The sequence below is a fragment of the Rana temporaria genome, chromosome 5 (genome assembly GCF_905171775.1).
Source record: "Rana temporaria chromosome 5, aRanTem1.1, whole genome shotgun sequence".
Lineage (NCBI taxonomy): Eukaryota > Metazoa > Chordata > Amphibia > Anura > Ranidae > Rana > Rana temporaria.
This window is the reverse complement of record NC_053493.1, coordinates 241,873,311-241,895,032: the sequence shown is the minus strand read 5'-3', so window position 1 is coordinate 241,895,032 and position 21,722 is coordinate 241,873,311. Positions and strand designations below refer to the sequence as shown.

Sequence of the window (21,722 nt, the reverse complement as noted above, 5' to 3'; positions counted from 1 at the left end):
AATTAATGTGCGTTATATTAGGGCAGTCTATGCATTTGAATGGACTGTCCAATGTGCCATAACAGACCAAAAATCATGCATGCAGTATTATGGGAGTACAGCATACGGCAACCATATTGCACTGCAATGCAAATGCACTGAGAAGGTGCATTGGGGGGTGCCATTCATAATGAATAGTAATTCATTGCACCAATGCACATGGTGTGAATGGGCCCTTAAGTCCACCTCACCGAGACATAAATCTAGTCCAAGTGGACCTTAAAGCTAAATTCTAAGCTGAGTGAACTAGTTCCCTAACGAGCCATAGTAATATGGCGTTGGCAGGAACTGTCTCTCCCTCAGGGTGGACGTCATATGATGTCCTTTGCATCGCGGCCGCTAGGGGGCACATGCGCGCCCGCGGCATCGCTTGTGACCAGGTGCGCCTGCCCGGCGGCCGCAATGTCCGCCGGGCACCCGCGATTGCCGGAAATCACGGCAGGAGTGTGGATCTGTGTGTGTAAACACACAGATCCACCTCCTGTCAGAGGTGAGGAGACCGATGTGTGTTCCCAGTACAGAGGAACACAGATCGGTCTCCTCCCCTTGTGAGTCCCCCTGCCCCTACAGTTAGAATCACTCCCAGGGAACATATTAACCCCTTCAGCGCCCCCTAGTGTGAATAATCCCAAAAACGTGTCAAAAGTGTGCCATATGTCCGCCGCAATGTCACGGTCACAATAAAAATCGCATATCGCCATCATTACTAGTAAAAAAAAAAAATGCCATAAATCTATCGCCTATTTTGTAGACGCTATAACCTTTGCGCAAACCAGTCAATATACGCTTATTGCAAAAAAAAAATTTTTACCAAAATTATGTAGAAGAATACGTACCGGTCTAAACTGAGGAAAAAATTGTTTGTTTGTTTTTTTAAAATTGATATTTATTAAATCAAAAAGTAAAAAATATGGGGGCAGATTCAGAAAGAGATACGACGGTGTATCTCCTGATACGCCGTCGTATCTCTGAGTTCTGCCGGTCGTATCTATGCGCCTGATTCATAGAATCAGGTTGCGCATAGATATCCCTAAGACCCGACAGGTGTAAGTGACTTACACCGTCGGATCTTAGGCTGCAATCTCACGCTGGCCGCTAGGTGGCGCTTCCGTTTGTATACACGAGGAATATGCAAATGAGGAGTTACGCCGATTCAGAAACGAACGACCGCCCGCGCTTTTTTTTACGTTGTTTGCGTTTGGCTTTTTCTGGCGTATAGTTACCCCTGCTATATGCAGCGTATCCTATGTTAAGTATGGCCGTCGTTCCCACGCCGAGTTTTGAATTTTTTACGTTGTTTGCGTAAGTCATTCGCGAATACGGATGGACGTAATTTACGTTCACGTCGAAACCAATGACGTCCTAGCGATGTCATTTAGAGCAATGCACGCTGGGAAATTTTACGGATGGCGCATGTGCAGTTCGTTCGGCGCGGGGACGCGCCTGATTTAAATTTTACACGCCCCCTAGCCGCGGAATTTGAATTCCGCTGAGGGATTTACGATACGCCGCCGCAAGTTTACAGGCAAGTGCTTTCTGAATAAAGCACTTGCCTCAAAAACTTGCGGCGGCGTATCGTAAATCAGATAGGTTACGCAGATCTAAAGATCCGCTCACCTATCTGAATCTAGCCCATGGTGTTTTTTCTAAATTGTTGCTCTTCTTTTGTTTATAGCGCACAAAATAAAAACCGCAGAGATGATCAAATACCACCAAATGAAAGCTCTATTTGTGGGGGGAAAAACATAAAGATTTAATTTGGGTACAGTGTTGCATGACCGCGCAATTGTCATTCAAAGTACAACAGCGCTGAAAACTAAAAATTGGTCTAATCAAGTTGTCAGCGAAGGTGAGGAGGCGCACACTGGCTATCAACCCAACCATCATCTATTAGTAATCTGCTTCAGAATGTCTCCTCCCAAGCCACACTACTCGGATACGTTTCACCCTCCCCCGGGCTTAGTCAAAGAGGTGGGAGTGACTAGATGATTTCAGTTTATATGAATCATCAGCAATTACAACAAATGAAGCTCAGCTGGACTGATTGTTCAGAAAGAAAAATAAAAGGTCAGGATCCAAAAAAGTTGTATATACATAGGGGTAGATCCACGTACAACGGCGCATTATTGCGCCGGGCGTAGCGTATCTAAGATACACTACGCCGCTGTAACTTACTTTGTTTTGTTTCGAATCCTCAACGAATTTGCGCCGTAAGTTACGGCGGCGTAGTGTATCTCTTGCGGCGTAAGGGCGCGGAATTCAAATGGATGTAATGGGGGCATGTTTTATGTAAATACGTAGTGACCCGACGTAAACAACGGGTTTTTTTTAACGCCGCATGCGCCGTCCCTGGGGGTATCCCAGTGCGCATGCTCAAAATTTAACCGGAACAAGCAAATGCTTACGACGGTGACATCATTCTACACAACGAACAGCGAACGACTTACGCAAACGACGTAAAAAAATTCAAAATTGTACGCGGGAACGACGGCCATACTTAACATTGAGTACGCCACCATATAGCACCTTTAACTATACGCCGGAAAAAGCCGAACGAAAACGGCGTAAAAAAAATGCGCCGGGCCGACGTACGTTCGTGGATCGCCGTAACTAGCTAATTTGCATACTCAATGCGGATTTCGACAGGAACGCCACCTAGCGGCCGCCGAAAAATTGCAGCTTAGATCCGACGGCGTACTAAGACGTATGCCTGTCAGATCGATCCCAGATGCCGTTGTATCTTGTTTTGTGGATACAAAAAAAAGATACGACGCGGGAAATTTAAAATTACGCCGACGTATCAGTAGATACGCCGGCGTAATCCTTTTGTGGATCTGCCCCATAGTGTTAAAAATTGTTTCAAGTATAAACACAGCGCCAAAGCACCAGATTCAATATGAGTATACGATGAAATGATGTTTGGAGGAATATAAAGAGATATACTGTAAAGTAATGCATATTACAAACACCCAAAAGGGACAGCCTAAAAGACAGCAAAAAAATCATTCCTCCCTGCCAAACAAGCCTACCTTGTCACTCTCATTAATACTTTGTCCTCTAGTCCTCATCGTCTCTGCTCTACTTTTAACTCTCTACTTTCTCCACCACCATTTCCACCAAGTAACTCGCTCACTGCTCGCGAGATTGCCAATCACTTCAAAAACAAGATTAATGCAATTCATGGGGGCATCTCCACTGCACAGACATCTATCCCACTTAACATACCCTGTACAAAAGCACTCTCAACACTTTCCTGTTTGACCTTGCTACCACCGAAGAGGTCGCTAAAGTTTTCTCAGAAGCCCACCTTACCACCAGTCCCCTTGATCCTGTTCCCTCACAACTACTACGATCACCCTCTTCTTCTATCCTATGCTCCCTCACTCACATCTTCAATCTCTCTCTCTCTCTCTACTGGCACCTGGTCAGAGTCCAGTAGGGTTGCCACATCAGCCCTTTAATCCAGGGCACACAATAATTACACAGGTTCTGTGGCTGATTAAAGTGGTAATTAAACTCACTTGGTGCCTTATCTCAAAACCTGTCTAATTAATATGTGTCCTGCATTAAAGGGATGATGTGGCAACCCTAGAGTCCAAGATTACACCTAGCACCCTGGAATGAGGCCAAGGACTGATTGCTGTACTTTTGATCTTGATGGAGAAGTCAGGGGAGGGGGCATGGGTCGGAGGAAACATTATGAGCTCAGTTTTAGAAAGATTGAGGTCGAGGAAGTGGTGTGACATCCATGCTGATATGTCAGTTGATAAATTAGTAATGCGAGAGGAGACTGAAGGAGTGAGGTGAGGAGAAGAGAGATAGATTTGTGTGCATCGTCAGGAGGAGGTGATGTTCAACAGTGTCAAAGGCTGCAAAGAGGTCTAGTAGTATGATTATGGGGTAGTGGCTATTGGTTTTAGCAGTCAGTAGATCATTAGTAGGTTTCAGTAGGGCAGTTTCAGTGGAGTGTAATCGAAAACCAGACTGTAAGGAGTCAAGAAGGTTGCTGTCAGTGAGGTAGGAGCTCAGATGGTTGTAGACTAAGCCTTCTAAACATTTTGATGCAAATGGGAGCACGCAGATGGGTCTTAAAGTTGTTTAGGCTGGTGGGGTCTAGTGAGGGCTTTTTTTTCCAGGTATGGAGTAATCGGTGCATGTTTGGAATTGGGCGTAGAATGCATATCTAAACTGTAGGTAGCAAAAAAAATGGGTAATTTGGAAAATGGATTTGAGATTTAAGAGCATCAAAGTGGAGCAATACTGCCTATGTCTCACCACATCCCCGTCTTGATCCCAAACTTTGTCCAGATGATCAGATCATTATATATGTAAAAATTGGGCAACTGAGGGATCCTGCATCGCAGAAAAAAGGGCGATATGATCATATCCTTTCCGATATCCCCTCCCCCCATCTGATCAACTCCCATGCCCGAATAACTGAATGCATTGAAGGTGTAATAGGATAAGGGGCTTTACAACCTAATAGGAGCCAACAACAGTGGCCTCCAGGGACACTGCCGCATCGTCTTCAGGAAGCGCTAACCATCTGTGAGCATGCACCAGCTAGAAAATAGCGATTACAGTTGGGCACTGCCAACCCCCCTTCCTTCCATGGTTGCTGGAGCTCCTGCAGTCTAATGCGTGGAGAGCCCCTTTTCCATAATAAGGCTGAGACGGAAATTGTTGTTAAGGATTCACACTGGTTTCTAATAATATACAGAAAAAGGGGCGGGAATTTAATTTTGAGTACATTTATCTTTCCAAAGATAAGGGAAGATTTTGCCAGGCCTGTAATCTACATTTGAAGGTCGTGGTAATTACTAGGGCAGTGAAACTGATTAAATCACCTGTGCAAAATAATGGAAAGCCTGAAAACATGACCTGTTGGGGTGCCTTGAGGACTGAAGTTGAGAAACACTGGCATGGAGGTCAAGAAGAACATTCAAAAAAATAAAATCTGATACAGATTTGGAAATGGTAATGCCCAGATACTTAACCCTATCCACTCACTGAAAGGGACAATTTACAGGGGACCGGATGGTCTTATGGGGCAGAATTTGAGACTTCCGCCAAATTTACCCTAAGGCCAGAAAAGGTAGCGAATGTGTTTAACCACTTTCGTACCAGCCCATAGTCATATGACGTCCACAGAGGGGATCTCACATCCCAGGTGGACGTCATATGACGTCCTGGGCTTTGTGAGGGGATATCCGAATGATGCCTGCAGCTAGAGGCATCATTCAGATATCATTGTTTGCCGGCGGCGATTCTGCCCACCATAAGAACGATCATAGCGGCGGTTCCACCGCTTGATCGTTCTTATAGGCGGCAGGAGGGGACATTCCCCTCCTCCGCCGCCATCCGGTGCTTCTCCAGCGTCTCCCGTGCCATCGGGGACCCGGAGAAAGAATCGTCCAGCGCCAGATGGGAAGCATAGAGATGACTGGTGACCAGATGGTCACCAGTCATCTCTATGACCGTCGGAGACCCGAGCGCAATGTGATGACGTCACGCCGGGTACCTGGAAGTAAACAAAGCCGCGATTGCGGCTAGTAAGCATGAGATCGGTGAATGTTTTTCAGGATCTCATGCTTTCCAGCCTGGAGGAGAGATGTGGGGTCTTATTGACCCCGTATCTCTCCATAAAGAGGACCTGTCACACACTATTCCTATTACAAGGGATATTTACATTCCTTGTAATACAATAAAAGTGATAAAAAAAAAAGTAAAAAAAAGATAAAATAAAAAAAGAAATTATAAAATAGTTTTTTCAAAATGCCCCTGTCCTCGGTAGCTTGCGCTCACGTATGTAAACGCAGTTCAAACCACATATATGAGGTTTCCCAGCGTGCATTAGAGCGTGTGCAACAGTTCTAGCACTAGACCTCCTCTGTAAGTCTAAACTGGTAACCTGTAAAAAATGTCAAAGCTTCGCATATGGAGATTTTTAAATAACGAAGTTTGGCGCCATTCCATGAGTGTGCACAATTTTAAAGTGTGACATGTTAGGTATCTATTTACTTGATGTGACATCATCTTTCATATTTTACAAAAAAATTGGGCTAACTTTACTGTTTTTTGTTTTTTAATTCATGGAACGATTTAAAAAAAAAAAAAAAGGCGTTTGAAAAATTATTGCACAAATACCGTACAAGATAAAAAGTTGCAATGACCGCAATTTTATTCCCTAGGATGTCTGCTAAAAAAAACACACACACACACACACACATATATATATATATATATATATATATATATATATATAATGTTTGGGGGTTCTGAGTAATTTTCTAGCAAAAGAATGATGATTTGTACATGTAGGAGAGAAGTGCCAGAATAGGCCCGGTATGGAGGGGTATAAAAGGTATAAAAGCCCTGTATTGAAGGGGTTAAAATGGGCAGGGCATTAGTAAGCGAGGTGTTCGAATCCCAGAGAAAATGACCATGTCATCAGCATAGAGCGCCGTCTTTTCCTCCAGACTACCCACCTGAATGTCCTATACCGCCGGAGAAGCACTTTAGAAGAAGCGGCTCTATCATCAAACCAAATAGGCCTGGAGACAACAGACAGCCTTGCTGAGTGCCCCCGGACACTTGAAAAAAATCCGATACCCTCCCATTGAGTTTAATCGCCTCTACTGGGCTATAATACAATATGTTAACCCACTTCTGGAAGGTTGGGCCAAACCCATATGTCCCAAAATTACCCCTATATACTACCAGTCTACAGAATCAAAAGCTTTTTCTAGGTCTAGGAAAACCAAAATACCCCCCACTAGAGATTTCCTGACCCAGCTGGGTATGGGTATAGACCCATCTGAAGTTGATCTGCGCTTATTAGCATGGGTGGGGTACTGGGAGGGAGGAGTCTGAAGATGGCGCGGTCAGTGTGAAGGAGTAGCTAGACGGAGGTGCTCGCTCTCCAGCCCGCTCTGAGGACCGGGGATGTCTAGGAGCCGGATTCTCTGTTCCTCCCGCTAGGTCGTCCCCCTCCACCCCCCCCCCCCCCGGGCTGAAGTCTCGGACCCCTGGAGCGGATTGGATCGGATCCTCACCCCCCTCGATCGGGTTAGCCTGACGCGCTGCGTGTGAACACGCAGGCAGTGCGGCTTCCCCGGCTTCCTGGATCGCGCCGGCTGATTGGGTGGCGGCGGTGGTTTGCAGCGGCGTGCAGAGACGAGAGGAAGGAGCTCCGGGACAGTGCGTGAAGTAAGGGGGGGGATTTCCAGAGGTGAGCGGGGGCCGGAGCCCCCCCTGAGGCAACAGGCTGATAAGTCTCCCTCCAACGGAGTGTACGGGTGGCTGAGCTGTTGAGGTGAGCCGCACCTCCCCACCGCACCCCCCCTCCAGGCAGTAATATAGAAGAGGAGGCTGAGGGAAGGGGAGACACGGCGCCAGGCAACCCGGCAGTAAAAATCCCATGGGAAAGGATCCAGCCCACCGCCAATGTCAGCAAAAGTAGGTCCAGGGACACAGGGAAACATATCACAGCAGTCCCTATCCTTTCCTCTCCCTGCGTGAAAATTACCAGATTGGTGAGTACATGTTTGAGCTCATTGCAAGTGGCAGAGTGGTGAGTACAAACGTCCTTTTTATGAGTTAAAGAACTAAGGAAAAAAAAAAAAATAAGTATACATATACATAAATTTCAATGGGACATTTCTACAGAAGAACTGGTAACTGGAAGGGACTGATATGAAGACAGGCAATGAGGAGATACAAGGGACATGAGTGCATTTCTGTCATTTCCTGTGCTTGTCGAGATGTGATTATAAGGATGCTGGTAATTCTAAAGCTTTGGTGACGGCCCCCCCGTGACATCCCCCTTTTGCCCATTGGGAGTGATGAGAGAGACGGGGAGAATTTCCTTTTTTTTTTCCCTCTCTCCGTGTTCCCTAATTTTTTTTTTTTTTTTTTTTTTCTCCCTTCTATTAGACAACATAGATGTAACACATCTTGGACCCTTTTTATATTATACTGCAATATTTATAATATATAAGTACACGTAGGCCTGGCAGAGAACGTAATTAAAAACTGACGGATATAACGGTTAAAGCACAGCAAACAGTATAATTAACCATACTAAAAAGCCCTGAAAACCTGTAAAAGGAGGTCATTGAGTGCGACGCGCACTGGTGACCGACAGAAGAAGGGGGTTAATATACGTGCTGGGTGCTCCGAAGGTCTTCAATTTAAAACCAAAGCCAAAAAGTAGAAATACCAAATCAACTTTAAAACGTGATACCAAAGGGCATTGTTCCGTGCAGCATACACCTCCCATAAGTGCAAAGGGGTCTTACTATAGAATTTGCTGTAAAGCGGTGTAGTTTAATCACAAGCGCAGCGAGAAGCACGGGTAAGCAATCAGGACTACAGCAGGACTGAAAGGGGGTGAAGGATGACCACAAGGGGAAAAGGAGTAAAAGGCGGGGCAATCCCAAAGGTCCCCCGCTTAAGTCAAAGTCCAGGCCCAATGTGCAAATTTGTGACCCATGGGACAAATGGAGAAAATCAGCAGATAGAAAAACCATCAATAACCCGAGGAGGCCAGGTAGAAAAGGAAAAGAAGAAAGAGAAGAAAAAAGGGACTGTTAATATCTTGACAGACTCAGAAACTCTCTCAGAGTCACTATTAGAGAAAAAAACAGATCAAGATAGAGAAACAGATAAAGAGATGGACCTGGGACAGGGAGACAGAGAAGAAACGCAGGACATTACACTTTTGCCAACAAAAAAGGAAATGGAAGGAATGTTTGCCGCTCTAGAAAGATCACTTAAAACGCAAATGGAAAAAATGGAGAGAAATATGGGGCACATATTGGAAAGAGTGGAAGAAGTTGAGAAAAAAGTCGATCACAACATAACCTCAGTTAAAAAATTAGAAGATGAAATAAAAGCATTAAAAATAAATCAACGAGAACAGGCGTATAAATTAGAAGATCAAGAAAATAGGGAAAGAAGGAAGAATATAAGAATACGCGGAGTTCCAGAAACGACAGAGGCTGAGGATCTCTCAGAAACAATAAGAAAAATTTGCAATCCAATACTGGAGAGAGAAATAACTTCCCCACTAAAAATAGAACGTGCGCATAGGATAAGACGTGCTAGAGAGAGAGCACAGGAATACCCTAGAGATATTATAGTGCGATTTGAAAGTTGGGAAGAGAAGAACCAACTATGGAGAAAACTGAGAGGGAAGTCGCCATTAGAATTCGATCAGCATAATATTCAAATATACCAAGATCTATCACAAGAGACGTTAAAAAGAAGAAGAAACTTAAAACCATTGTTAAGAGTCTTGCAGGAACATGATATACAATATAATTGGGGTTTCCCAGCCTGCCTGATAGGCAGGAAAAACGGTATCTCGGCAAGACTGAGGTTTTTAGAGGAAGTGCCAGAATTTTGTCAGAGATTAGATATCCCAACACCAAAAAAGGACTGAAAACGTTAGATGGCGGAGTGGGGGGGGGGAAAGGGGGGGGAGGAGGGACGGGGAGGTTCTAAACAGTAAGCTACAGGAGCGGGACTGGAGAGGGGGCGGATCCGGAGGGCACTCCTTCCCCAATTCCCCAGTATAGGGGGGTAGGAGACCGGGCTAAAATAGAACTCCACCTTAGCCCAAGGAGCAAAAGAGCGCCTGGAGCGCCAAATAGAAAAAGCTCTAAAAGACCATAGGGTCAGGGATCGATTGGGGGGAAGGGAGGGAGGGGGGAGGCGATGAGAAAGCCCCACATGAAGAACAGGGGGGCAAGATATGACGGGAGGGGAGGGTGGGGGGGGGAGACAGGAGAAGGGGAGAGGGGGGGGAGGGGGGAGGGGGAAAATAGAAGGGCCTGGTGGGGGGTCTTAGATCTGTGTGTCTTGCAACGGAAAAAAATATACTTATCAGAGAAAGGTAAAAAAAAAAAAAAAAAGAGAAAGAAATGACAAATATAAATTTTATAACATATAATGTAAGAGGTCTCAGTTGCCCGGAAAAAAGGCATATGGTATTAAGAGAGGTCGAAAGGTACTCCGCTGAAATAGTTTTTTTGCAAGAGACACACATAACTTTGGACTCAAATGTTAGACTGTATTCTCGGGCAGTCCCCACTTGGTACTACGGGGACTCCCCAAAGAAAAGATCTAAGGGGGTTGCTATAGGAATAGGGAAGAACATCACTTTTACAATAGAAGATAGGAAAGTTGACCCAGATGGACGTTATTTGTTTCTGAGAGGGGTACTCCAAGGGAAAAAATATACGCTCGCAAACATATACTGTCCAAATAGACAACCTCATAAATATCTGAGGGGGCTCTTGAACGTTTTAATGGACTTCAAGCAAGGTCAAGTAATTTTAGCAGGAGACCTCAATCTTTCAATGGACTATCATCTAGATAATATGTCTGGAGCACAGAGACGAAATATTAAACAGCTAAGAATATTGGGAAAAAAAATGCATAGTCACTGTTTAATAGATCCTTGGAGGATTACATATCCAAACAAAAAGGACTATACATATTACTCTTCTGTGCACGGAACATATTCAAGATTGGATTATATAATGGTAGACCATGAGTCGTTGGAAGACGTAGTTAAAACATCAATAGGGGTAACCACAATCTCAGATCACGCTCCGGTAATAGTGAAAATAAGATTCAAAGAGATAGAGCAAAGAAAAGGAACGTGGAACTTAAACGAAGAACTCATAGAGGATACAGAGGTAAACAATACAGTAAAAATCGACTTGGAACAATATTTCACTCTTAATAATACACCAGAAGTAAAGATGGCAACTGTTTGGGAGGCCCATAAGGCATACATTAGAGGGAAATTAATCGCAATTGGAGCAGGGAAAAAAAAGATAAGAAAATTAAACATGGAAAAATTAACATCTGAATTATTTGAACTGGAACAAACGCATAAAGAGCGAGGAGAAAATGAGGTATATCAAGAAATTGTGATAAAGAGGGCCCAGCTCAGAGACTTGATGAAGGTAGAAACAAGGAAAATATTCAAAAATGTCAGAAAAGAGAGGTATAAATGGGGGAACAAACCAGGGAAATATCTAGCCAGAATATCAAGGGAAAAAAAAATAAAAAATTACATAGAAAAAATAAAAAACCAAGACGGTCTTATGAAATATAAGACATCGGAAATTGCGGAAGCGTTTCAGACTTATTATAGTACATTATATTCAATAAGAATTAACGAAACTCAAGAGCAGCAAAATATTAGAATAAGGAAAATCAAGGAATACCTAAAAGAAGTGAACTTACCTAAAATAACTCAAAACGACAGGGAATCCCTGGATGCCTCTATAACTCAAGAGGAGATTTATAGAGCCCTCCAGGAAACACCGGGTGGTAAGAGTCCAGGCCCCGACGGTTTGCCGATTAAATATTATAAAAAATTTAGAGAACTTTTGGTCCCTGAGATGTGTAATTATTTCAATAAAATAGGAGAGGAAGAGGAAATAAGAAAAGAATCGCTGCTAGCAAGTATTTCTATAATCCCTAAAACAGGGAAAGATGGAACGTTGTGTTCAAACTATCGACCAATAGCATTGTTAAATGCAGACCTAAAGGTTTATGCGAAAATACTAGCAACTAGGATAAAAAGTTTAATGCCGGAATTAATAAATATAGATCAGGCAGGCTTTGTAACGGGCAGAGAGGGGAGAGATAATAGCATAAGGACCCTGCTGCTACTACAACAGGATCCAAAAAAGAAACCCCCAGTCGTACTCATGTCTTTAGATGCTGAAAAAGCATTCGACAGAGTCGACTGGGGGTTTATGATGGAAACTCTACAAAATATAGGTCTGGGACCAAGATTTTTGAAATGGGTAAAAAACCTATATAGCCACCCGACGGCAAGGGTAAAGGTCAATGGGAGTATGTCGTCTGCGTTCGAAATGAAAAATGGTACCAGACAGGGGTGCCCGCTCTCACCCCTCCTATATGTAATAGCACTGGAACCACTGTTAGCAAAAATCCGGGAAAACCCGGACATAGGGGGGGTGAGAGTGGGAGATGACGAACACAAGGTGGCGGCATACGCAGACGACATACTCCTATACCTGACTAAACCTAGAGTTTCCCTCCCTAACGTTATAAAGGAAATAAAAAGATACGGTGAACTTTCCAACTTTAAAATAAACCCGATAAAAACAGTAATTCTAAATGTGGGGATAGAAAAAAAAGAAGCAGAAGAGCTGCAGAAGGATTTCCCATTTACATGGGAAAAGGAAGCTATTACATATTTAGGAATAAAGATCACACCAACAGTTGAAAAACTCTACATAGCCAACTTCGTCCCCTTAATTAATGACATTAACCAAGACTTGAAAAATCTCGCAAGAAAACACATCTCCTGGATAGGTAAGATAAATGCGTTTAAAATGATGATACTACCGAAGATAACATATAAACTCCAAATGCTCCCAATAAAGATACCGCAAAGCTTCTTTAAGGTAATTAAAACAATAATCTCGAAATATATATGGGCAGGTAAAAAGGCCAGAATAAGCTACACACAGCTGAGCCTGAAAAAAAAAGGAGGCGGGTTGGGACTCCCCGACATAAAAAGATATTATTTTGCCGTTAATTTAGCTAGGTTAGTAGAATGGACAAATATACATACCAAAAAAAAATGGGCACGTATGGAAGAGAAAATAAGTAATGCACAATTAAATAGAAACATTTGGATACCACCTAAGACGAGGAAATTGGGCACAAACACACATAGTATAACAAAAAATGTTTTTAAAATATGGGACACTTTATTTAGACGGGAAAAATGGGAGTATAACTCTCCATTAATCCCATTAGCAGGCACAAAGTTCTTCCCACCAGGTAATGGAACACGTTTCGGCAAGCAATTGGGTGAGAAAAAATTAAAAGATATTGTCACACGGGGAAAAATAAAAGCAAGACAGGATATAATAGTGGGAGAAGGGGATCAACGGATGAGTGAATGGGAGTATTTACAGTTAAAACACTTTGTGAGCACACTACCACAACCGATTCGTGAAGAAAAAACATTAAACCCAATAGAAAAAATATGCAGTATAGATGGGCCACTGACACATGGTATATCAAAAGCATATGGAATATTAACGGAGCTCGAGACCCAGGAAACACTGCCCTGCCTAGAAAAATGGGAAAGCGATTTGGGTAAAAAGATTGACAAATCACAAATGATAGGTGCAGTTTATAATTATGCCTCAGATATAACTTCCATAGAAGCAAATTATAAGTGTATGGTTCGATGGCACTTGACCCCATCAAGAATGAATAAAATCCATCCAAAAAACTCAGAGCTTTGTTGGAGGAATTGTAAGCAAAAAGGGACAACTATGCACATATGGTGGGATTGCCCGAGAATACAGGAATATTGGAAAGAAGCCCTGGAATATATCGAAAAAATAACAGGGGAGAGGATCCCGTGTAGCCCACTGTCCTGTCTATTTCATGGAACCGAAAAAACAAAAAAACAATACGCAATAACCCTGGTTCCAGTGCTGCTAAATGCAGCAAAGGCCCTGATTCCAAAAAACTGGCTACACCCAAAAAGGCCATCAATTAAAGAATTGATGGAAAGGGTGGAATACATAGAAGAGATGGAGTACCTGGCCTGTGGAGAGACAGGAGGAGTGGATAGATATAATGAGGTGTGGGAAAAATGGAAAGTTTTTAAATTTTCGGAAAAGTTTGTTCAAGGAATGACAGAAGTGGATAAGTGAGAAAACAAAAAAAAAGAAGATTGCAAGGCACACAGACAGGGGGGGGGGGGAGGGGGGGGGGGGGGAAAGAAAAGAAAAAAGTAGGAAAAGAGGGGAGGGAAAAGGGAAAGGGGAAAAAAAAAAAAAGGACAAATCTGCAACTGTTAAAAAAAAAAAAAAAAAGGACAAATTTGCAACTGTTAAAAAAAAAAAAAAGGACAAATTTGCAACTGTTAAAAAAAAAAAAAAAAAAACCCACGCATGATGCGAAGCCACTAGAGAGACGTTAAGGGCGGTCTAACCGTGAGCAAGTCTCGTTGTCAAGTATGAGCGGAGTCTGAAGTGGGGACAAAAAAAAAAAAAAAAAGAAAAAAAAAAAAGACCCATCTGAAGTTTAGGTCCGTGGCTTTGTGTGTAATGTAAACCTAACTCTGTCTGGCAAACTGTAAGTTAGCTAGAGTTTCAGGGGAGGGAGAGTCAGCATGTGAGCGGGCACAATCCTAGTCACAGTCTTGTAAAACAGAGGCGATATGATTCTCGCCACCTTAAAAGCAGAGATATATATGCCCATAATAGTTACCTTGAATGCCTCCCATACAGTCGATACTGTAGAAGACTCTTCGGCCCCAGATTCTCGTAGATTGGCTTAAAACTCTGCGGGCGTAACGTATCTCATTTACCTTACGCCGCCGCAAGTTTTACAGGCAAGTGCTTTATTCACAAAGAACTTGCCTGTAAAGTTGCGGCGGCGTAGCGTAAATCACCTGGCGCAAACCCACCTAATTCAAATTAGCCGGGTAGGGGGCGTGGAGCTTAAGCGCGTTCCCGCGCCGAACGTACTGCACATGCGCCGCTCGAAAAATATCCCAGGGTGCATTGCTCCAAATGACGTCGCAAGGACGTCATTGGTTTCGACGTGAACGTAAATGGCGTCCAGCCCCATTCACGAACGACTTACGCAAACGACGTAAATTTACAAATTTTGTCGCGGGAATGACGGCCATACTTAACATTGATTGCGCCTCATATACCCAGGGGCAACTTTACGCCGGGACAAGCCTAACGTAAACGTTGTAACTTTACTGCGTCGGCCGCGCGTACGTTCGGGAATTCGCGTATCTAGCTAATTTGCATACGCGACGGGGAAAACGACGGAGGCGACACCTAGCGGCCAAAAAAAAAATTACATTTAAGATCCGACAGCGTAAGAGCCTTACGCCTGTCGGATCTAATGGATATCTATGCGTAACTGATTCTAAGAATCAGTCGCATAGATACGACGGCCCAGATTAGGACTTACGACGGCGTACATGGCGTTGCCCCGTCGTAAGCCCTTTGAGAATCTGGGCCCTCGAGAGATGGCGCGCACGTGCACGTGAGGAGGCGCGCGCGTAGGTGGGGGGCGTGAGGAGCTGGGAGTCAGATGGGGATGAGGAGAACCACGCTCGGGAAAAAAACCGGCAGCCCCCGTATGCACGCCGCACACCATACGCCGTCTTGGGGAAACTAATCCCCTGGAGACCTTCTTAGCGCGGCGGGGACGGTTCCCCGTATGGATCACACCACCGCTATCCACATCACGCCACGACGAGGGTCCATGCAGGGAACGGCAGCTGGTAAGAGGCGGAGGCGAGCGGGAGAGGAGGAAAGGAACTTGCTGCCGGAGGTCTGAACTCGCAGGAACGTGAGAGAGGAGGACAGATACACCTACCCGCTCCACCATCACCACCAGAGATAAGGTCGTTTCTTTTTTTTGCTATTTAGTCCAGGCTATCTCTATGTCCCCAAAGTATCTGGAGAAGGAGGTAGACGAAGGGCCCCCAAGGGGAGAAGATTAAGTATCTGTAAAGAAATGGCTAATGCTGTTAAAGTATTGTTTAAGCATTGTTTAAGGTCTTGCAAATGTATAGTTTTGAATAGCTTCTGCAAATCCATGGAGATATAACGTTTTCTGAAACTAAGAAAAGTGCTAACTGATAAACTGTCAAGTGAGTAAGCTAGTCTGTCTCACCCAAGGAGCCCAGGTCGCTGTAATAGCTGTTCTAGGGGGATCATAGGAACGATGAAGTGACATCTCCCTCTAAACACACAAAAACCCCCTCTACGGTACAAATAGGCCAGACAGACATAGGAAATACCATAGATATCCCTCTGCCATTTCCGGTACCCACTCCTTGGGGGACAGAAAGCTGCAGCGTGTGCCTTTGATGAGATATCTGGGGGGGCTATCCATTGGCGTATGCTTAAGTGCTAAGCGATTAAACGCAGGAGGGGACCCAGTGTACACGAAACCCTGACGGCCTACCTGGTACAGTTCCATCTACCCAGCCAACTGAATTGCTGATTCACTTTAAAACTCGAACACTGATCGTAGGTCCAAGGAAGGGAAGAGGGCAGGAAAGAAAAAAGGAAAAAAAAAAAAAAAAAGAAGAGAAAAAAAGGGGACATTAGAGGAAGGCTCGGGACAATACGGTGAGACAGGTAGTGTCCGACGGAGGTATCTGGCAGAGGGGAACAGAGGATTAATAGGACTGAGGGGATCCTCAGATAAGCAGTCGGCTTGGGCTAAGCGGTGAAAACTGTGAAACATACTGTCAGCACGGGCAGCTGCTTGCTATAGTGCATTATTTTGAGCTGACCACGTACACGCCCCCAAGAAGTATACAGCGAGAGGGGGGAAAAGAAAAGAAAAAATATATATTAATAAAAACTGCCCTGGTAACCCCGTCTATACTGTAAACACAAAGGAGTTATCCTGCCGAGACGTTTTTACATTTCTTGATCAAAAAGAAAATCAATTAAGATCTTCTCTGAGATAACAGCACTTATAACAAAAAAACACCATAAGCAAACAACCCAGGGACATTCCGAAAACTCGGGACTCCATATATTACTTTGGTTATTGTATGTTTTTTTTTTTTTTTTTTTTTTTGCATATTACCACACAAACAGAAAGGGTGAGGAGCTCAACTCCATCGGGACTGTCCAGCATCAAGGAGGGGAGAGAGAGTCGGTCGAACGCAGAAAGGGGGCTGTGGTATTAGGAAGAGGAGGCAGGAGGAGGTCAAGCTGGGGAAAAGAATAAGGAGAAGAGAAAATAACAACATGAACAGGATGGCAAGTAGGTCTACAAAGGGGGGACCCCCGACAACCCCAAGCAATACAAGCACAACAAGTTCTATTAGACCATTTATGACTAAAGGAGACAGCCCCAAAATCCAGAGTGCACAGGGAACAACGAAACAACCACAACAAGTAAACAAGGATAAAAAGCCGGAAAATAAGAAACCCCAGGGGGGCAATAACAGCGAAATATCTTTGGAGCTTAGAGAGGAAGGCGCTACAGAGTACAGACCCGAAAGCAGTAGGACAGAGGAACAACACATAGACTCGCAATCTCCATCAAAAGGAGAAATGGCAGAGATGCTGTCAAGATTGGAAATAGCGATCAAGAGTGAAATAAAGGGGGAAATACAGAACTTACGGACAGACCTGGGCCACTTGTTCTCCAGAATTGAAACAATAGAAAAGCGAACAGAGAAGCAAGAACAAGAAGTAAAAGCATTAAAGGATCAAATAGATCAGACTCAATCACAACAGAGACTTATCCTCTATAAATTAGAAGACCAAGAAAACAGAAGTCGGAGACAAAATTTAAGGATAAGGTCAATACCAGAGGAGAGGGGGGAAGATCTTAGGAAAAAAATGCAGAAGATATTCAACCCCTTGCTGGAAAAACCGGTAGAAGATCAAATAAGGATCGAAAGAGTACATAGAGTTGGGAACCCGCAAAGAGGGAGCTCGGAGCGAATAAGAGACGTAATAATCAGGTTCAGACTTTATGAGGACAAGGAAATAATTTGGAAGAAACTAAGGGGACAACCCCCGATAGTCCTTGAAGGGACAGAGATCCAGATATTTACTGATCTATCACCAGAGACCCTGGCAAGAAGACGAGCGTTAAAACCATTATTAAAACAGATGACAGAATTGAATATTAAATATATTTGGGGGTTCCCGGCTTGTCTAATCGGAACAAAAGACGGGAGATCTGCAACATTGAGATTCCCGGAAGACCTGGAAGAGTTCTGCAAAAAATTAGATATGCAGACACTGAACTTGCCTGGATGGAGATAGAGTAGTAGGAACTCTAGAGGGAAGGAAGAGACTTTTTTTTTTTTTTTTTTTGGTCTCTCTGGAAATTTAGCTTGGATAGTGCTCTTATCTGCTTTCTTTTGGTTTGTGTTTTCTATTTCTGGGGTCTGCTCTCTCTGTCTACTTTTCGGGCTATCGGTTCCCCTCTCGGTGTTTTCACTGGTGGTGGGGGATTTTGCCCATCCCCCCCCACCAGCCCGACAACCGGGCTGGGGGGGAGGCAACTCCGGGACCCCACCTGGAGAGTAACTGAGCCAGACATGGAGGATGGCTCAGAGGTCATTAATCGGCCTAAAGGGGAGGAAGGGGGGATGGGGAAGGTGGGGGGAGGGGCGAGGGAGGGAGGGAAGGGGGGGTCAGGGCCTATCTCACCAAAATAATCAGAAAAAAGAAAAGGAAAAGGGGAAAGATCAAAGATGCCACAAATTAAATGTATATCCTACAATGTGAAAGGTCTCAATAACCCAACCAAGAGACACAAGGTGCTCAAGGAACTGAAAAGGTATAAAGCAGACATATCCTTCCTACAGGAAACCCATATTACCCTAGGATCGAATGTCAGACTATATGCCCCTGATCTCCCCATTTGGTACTATGGGGACACTATCTCCAAAAGAGCCAGAGGGATAGCAATTGGAATCTCAAAAAGGGTACGGTTTGAATTGACTGATAGACTGACAGATCCAGAGGGGAGATTCCTTTTTCTGAGGGGAAAATTGGAAGGATTGGAGTGCACTCTAGTAAATGTCTATGCCCCAAACGCCTTACCGATAAAATTCCTTCTGGGAATCCTAGGGAAACTAACAGACTTCAGGAGGGGAAGAATTATTATGGGAGGAGATTTAAATTTATGCTTAAATCCAAAAATAGATAAGACGTCCCAGACACCGGGGGCTCAGAGTGTACAGTTAAGAAAGCTTAAAGATGCTTTATTCAGGAGCCAATTGATTGATGCTTGGAGAGTCTTAAACCCAGACCAACGGGATTATACATTTTATTCCCCGGTACATGGGACTTATTCAAGGATCGACCATATACTGGTAGACCATAGGACCTTGGATTTTGTGGTAGAGACAAAAATAGAAACCATGACGATTTCCGACCATGCCCCGGTCAGTATTATAATAGATATCCCAGAAAACCAGAAGCCTGAACAAAATTGGAGGCTAGATGAACACTTGTTGATAGACGAGACTAGTCTAATAAGGGTAAAAAAGGAGCTGGAAGAGTATTTCAGGCTAAACGAGTCGGAGGAAGTTTCGGCAGCAACATTATGGGAGGCGCATAAGGCGGTGATAAGAGGGACCCTGATCTCGGAAGGTGCTAGAAAAAAAAAAGAAAGAAATAATAAAAAAGAAAAATTGATAGAAGAGATTTTCCTGCTTGAACAGGAACATAAAAAAACAGGGAAACAATGTGATCTTTATCTGAATTTGGTCAATAAACGAAACGAACTAAAGGAACTTATGGACCTAGAAACCAGAAGGGAATTTAACTTAATAGCCAGGGAAAGATATATGTGGGGGAATAAAACAAATAAACACCTAGCAAGAATGGTGCAGAAAAAAAAATCAAAAAATTATATAGATAAAATTAAAAATGAAAAAGGAGAGATGAAGTATACAACAAAGGATATCGCCGAAACTTTCAGGGTATACTACGAGAAACTTTATTCGGTGGAACAAAAGAACGGGCAGGAAGGGGAAAAAATAAATAAAATCATGAACTTCCTGAAGGAAGCAGGGCTGCCAAAAATAAGTAGAGATGAGGCATCAGCAATGGATAGATCAATATCGGAGAAAGAGATTAATGCAGCGCTAACTGGCACGGCCTCAGGAAAAAGCCCGGGCCCCGACGGTTTTACCGTATTGTATTACAAAAAATGTAGGGAGATCCTTCTACCAAAATTATGTCAATACTTTAATGGATTGGGCAAAGACTTTGATTTAAGCAGAGAGGCCTCAGAGGCCACCATAACGGTTATCCCCAAGGAGGGTAAGGATAGGGGGGAATGCTCAGGGTATCGACCAATATCTCTGCTAAATACAGATTTAAAACTGTTCGCAAAGGTCTTGGCCGAGAGAGTGAAACAAGAAATGGCAAGGATGGTGCATCCAGACCAGACAGGGTTCATCCAGGGAAGGGAGGGGAGGGACAATGGAGTAAGAGCACTTTTGATAATTCAGAAAATGAAGGAGACTGAGTCCCCGAGTCTACTCATGTCGATAGATGCAGAAAAGGCATTCGATAGGGTAGACTGGGGACTCATGCTACTTACCCTGGAGGAAATGGGGTTCGGACAAAGGATGATGGAGTGGATAGCGACCCTCTATCAGGAGCCGAGGGCAAAAATAAAAATAAATGGCAGCCTATCCCAAGAATTGATAATGAAAAATGGAACAAGGCAGGGGTGCTCCCTGTCCCCACTCCTGTTCGTGCTCTCTCTGGAGCCACTGCTGGCCATGATACGCAAGTGCCCCGATATAAGAGGAGTTAAAATAGGGGAAGACGAACACAAACTCTCTGCGTTTGCAGATGACGTCCTCTTCTATCTGACAGACCCTAAAACCTCAATCCCAAAGCTATTAGACCTATGCACGTTATATGGAGAAATATCAAACTTTAAAATTAATGTTGCCAAAACCGAGATTCTGAGTGTCAACGTTAACGGACGAGATGAAAGGGACCTAAAAATGGAATACCGCTTCTCTTGGGTAAAAGAACTTAAGTATCTCGGTATTCTCCTAGCAAAATCAATTAAAAAAATGTATGTGATAAATTTCATTCCCTTGCTAAATGAAATTAGGAAAGAAATAGGGAGGATAAAAAATAGACCAATATCTTGGATAGGACGAATAAACCTCTTTAAAATGGTAATTTTACCAAAAATTACCTATAAGTTTCAGATGATACCTATAAGTTTACCTGGAATACTCTTCTCAGCTCTCAAAAAACAAATTATGAACTTCATATGGAAAGATAAGAAACATAGAATATCTTTCCAGATTCTAAGACAATCTAAAAATAAGGGGGGATTAGCTGTACCGGATATCAAAACATACTATGATGCTGTGGTACTGTCGAGGGTGGTGGAGTGGGCCAGGGCCAGTAATGAAAAAAGGTGGGTTAATATTGAAAATGAAATGTCGAAGGTAAGGTTGGATAAGATCATATGGAACCCACCCCAATATAGGGCACTTGATAAGAACACACATGAGATAACAAAAAACGCACTAAAAATCTGGGACACAATGTATAAAAAAATAGAAAAGGAATATAACTCACCATTATTAGCACTAAAAAATAATGATTATTTCGCACCGGGTAAAACACAGATTGGAGGAAATTGGATAAAAAAGGACACGATGCAATTAAGAGATGTAATTAAAGACGGGCACATAGTAACACTACAAGAATTAAAGGGGAAAAAAAATCACATTGATATTAACGAATGGAGATACCGTCAGCTAGCCCACTTTATCCAAAAATTGCCGCATCCACTGAGGTCAGGAGAGCAGATGTCCGAACTGGAAAAATTATGTATATCGGAGAAGGCCAAGGGAACTATCTCAAAACTATATAAGATCTTGTTAAAGGTGGGTGAGCGGACTGTTCCTCCATTCATTAAAAAATGGGAGAGGGAACTTGGATCAAAACGGGATAGGGTCACAATAGAGAAAATGTTGACACTGGCACACTCCTCGGCGGTAGACAGCCGCACAGCTGAGATGAGTTATAAATGTATGACTGGGTGGTACATGACTCCGGATAAACTATCCAAATTTAAAGACGGACAAACGGGAGACTGTTGGAGGGGAT

The 21,722-nt window shown here is 43.5% G+C and overlaps 1 protein-coding gene across 1 annotated transcript in view; it reads left to right on the top strand.

Moving 5' to 3' along the window:
• Positions 1-21,722, top strand: part of LOC120940670 (enoyl-CoA delta isomerase 2-like) — a 46,432-nt gene that overhangs the window by 10,713 nt on the left and 13,997 nt on the right. The gene's annotated exons all lie outside the window — the stretch shown is intronic.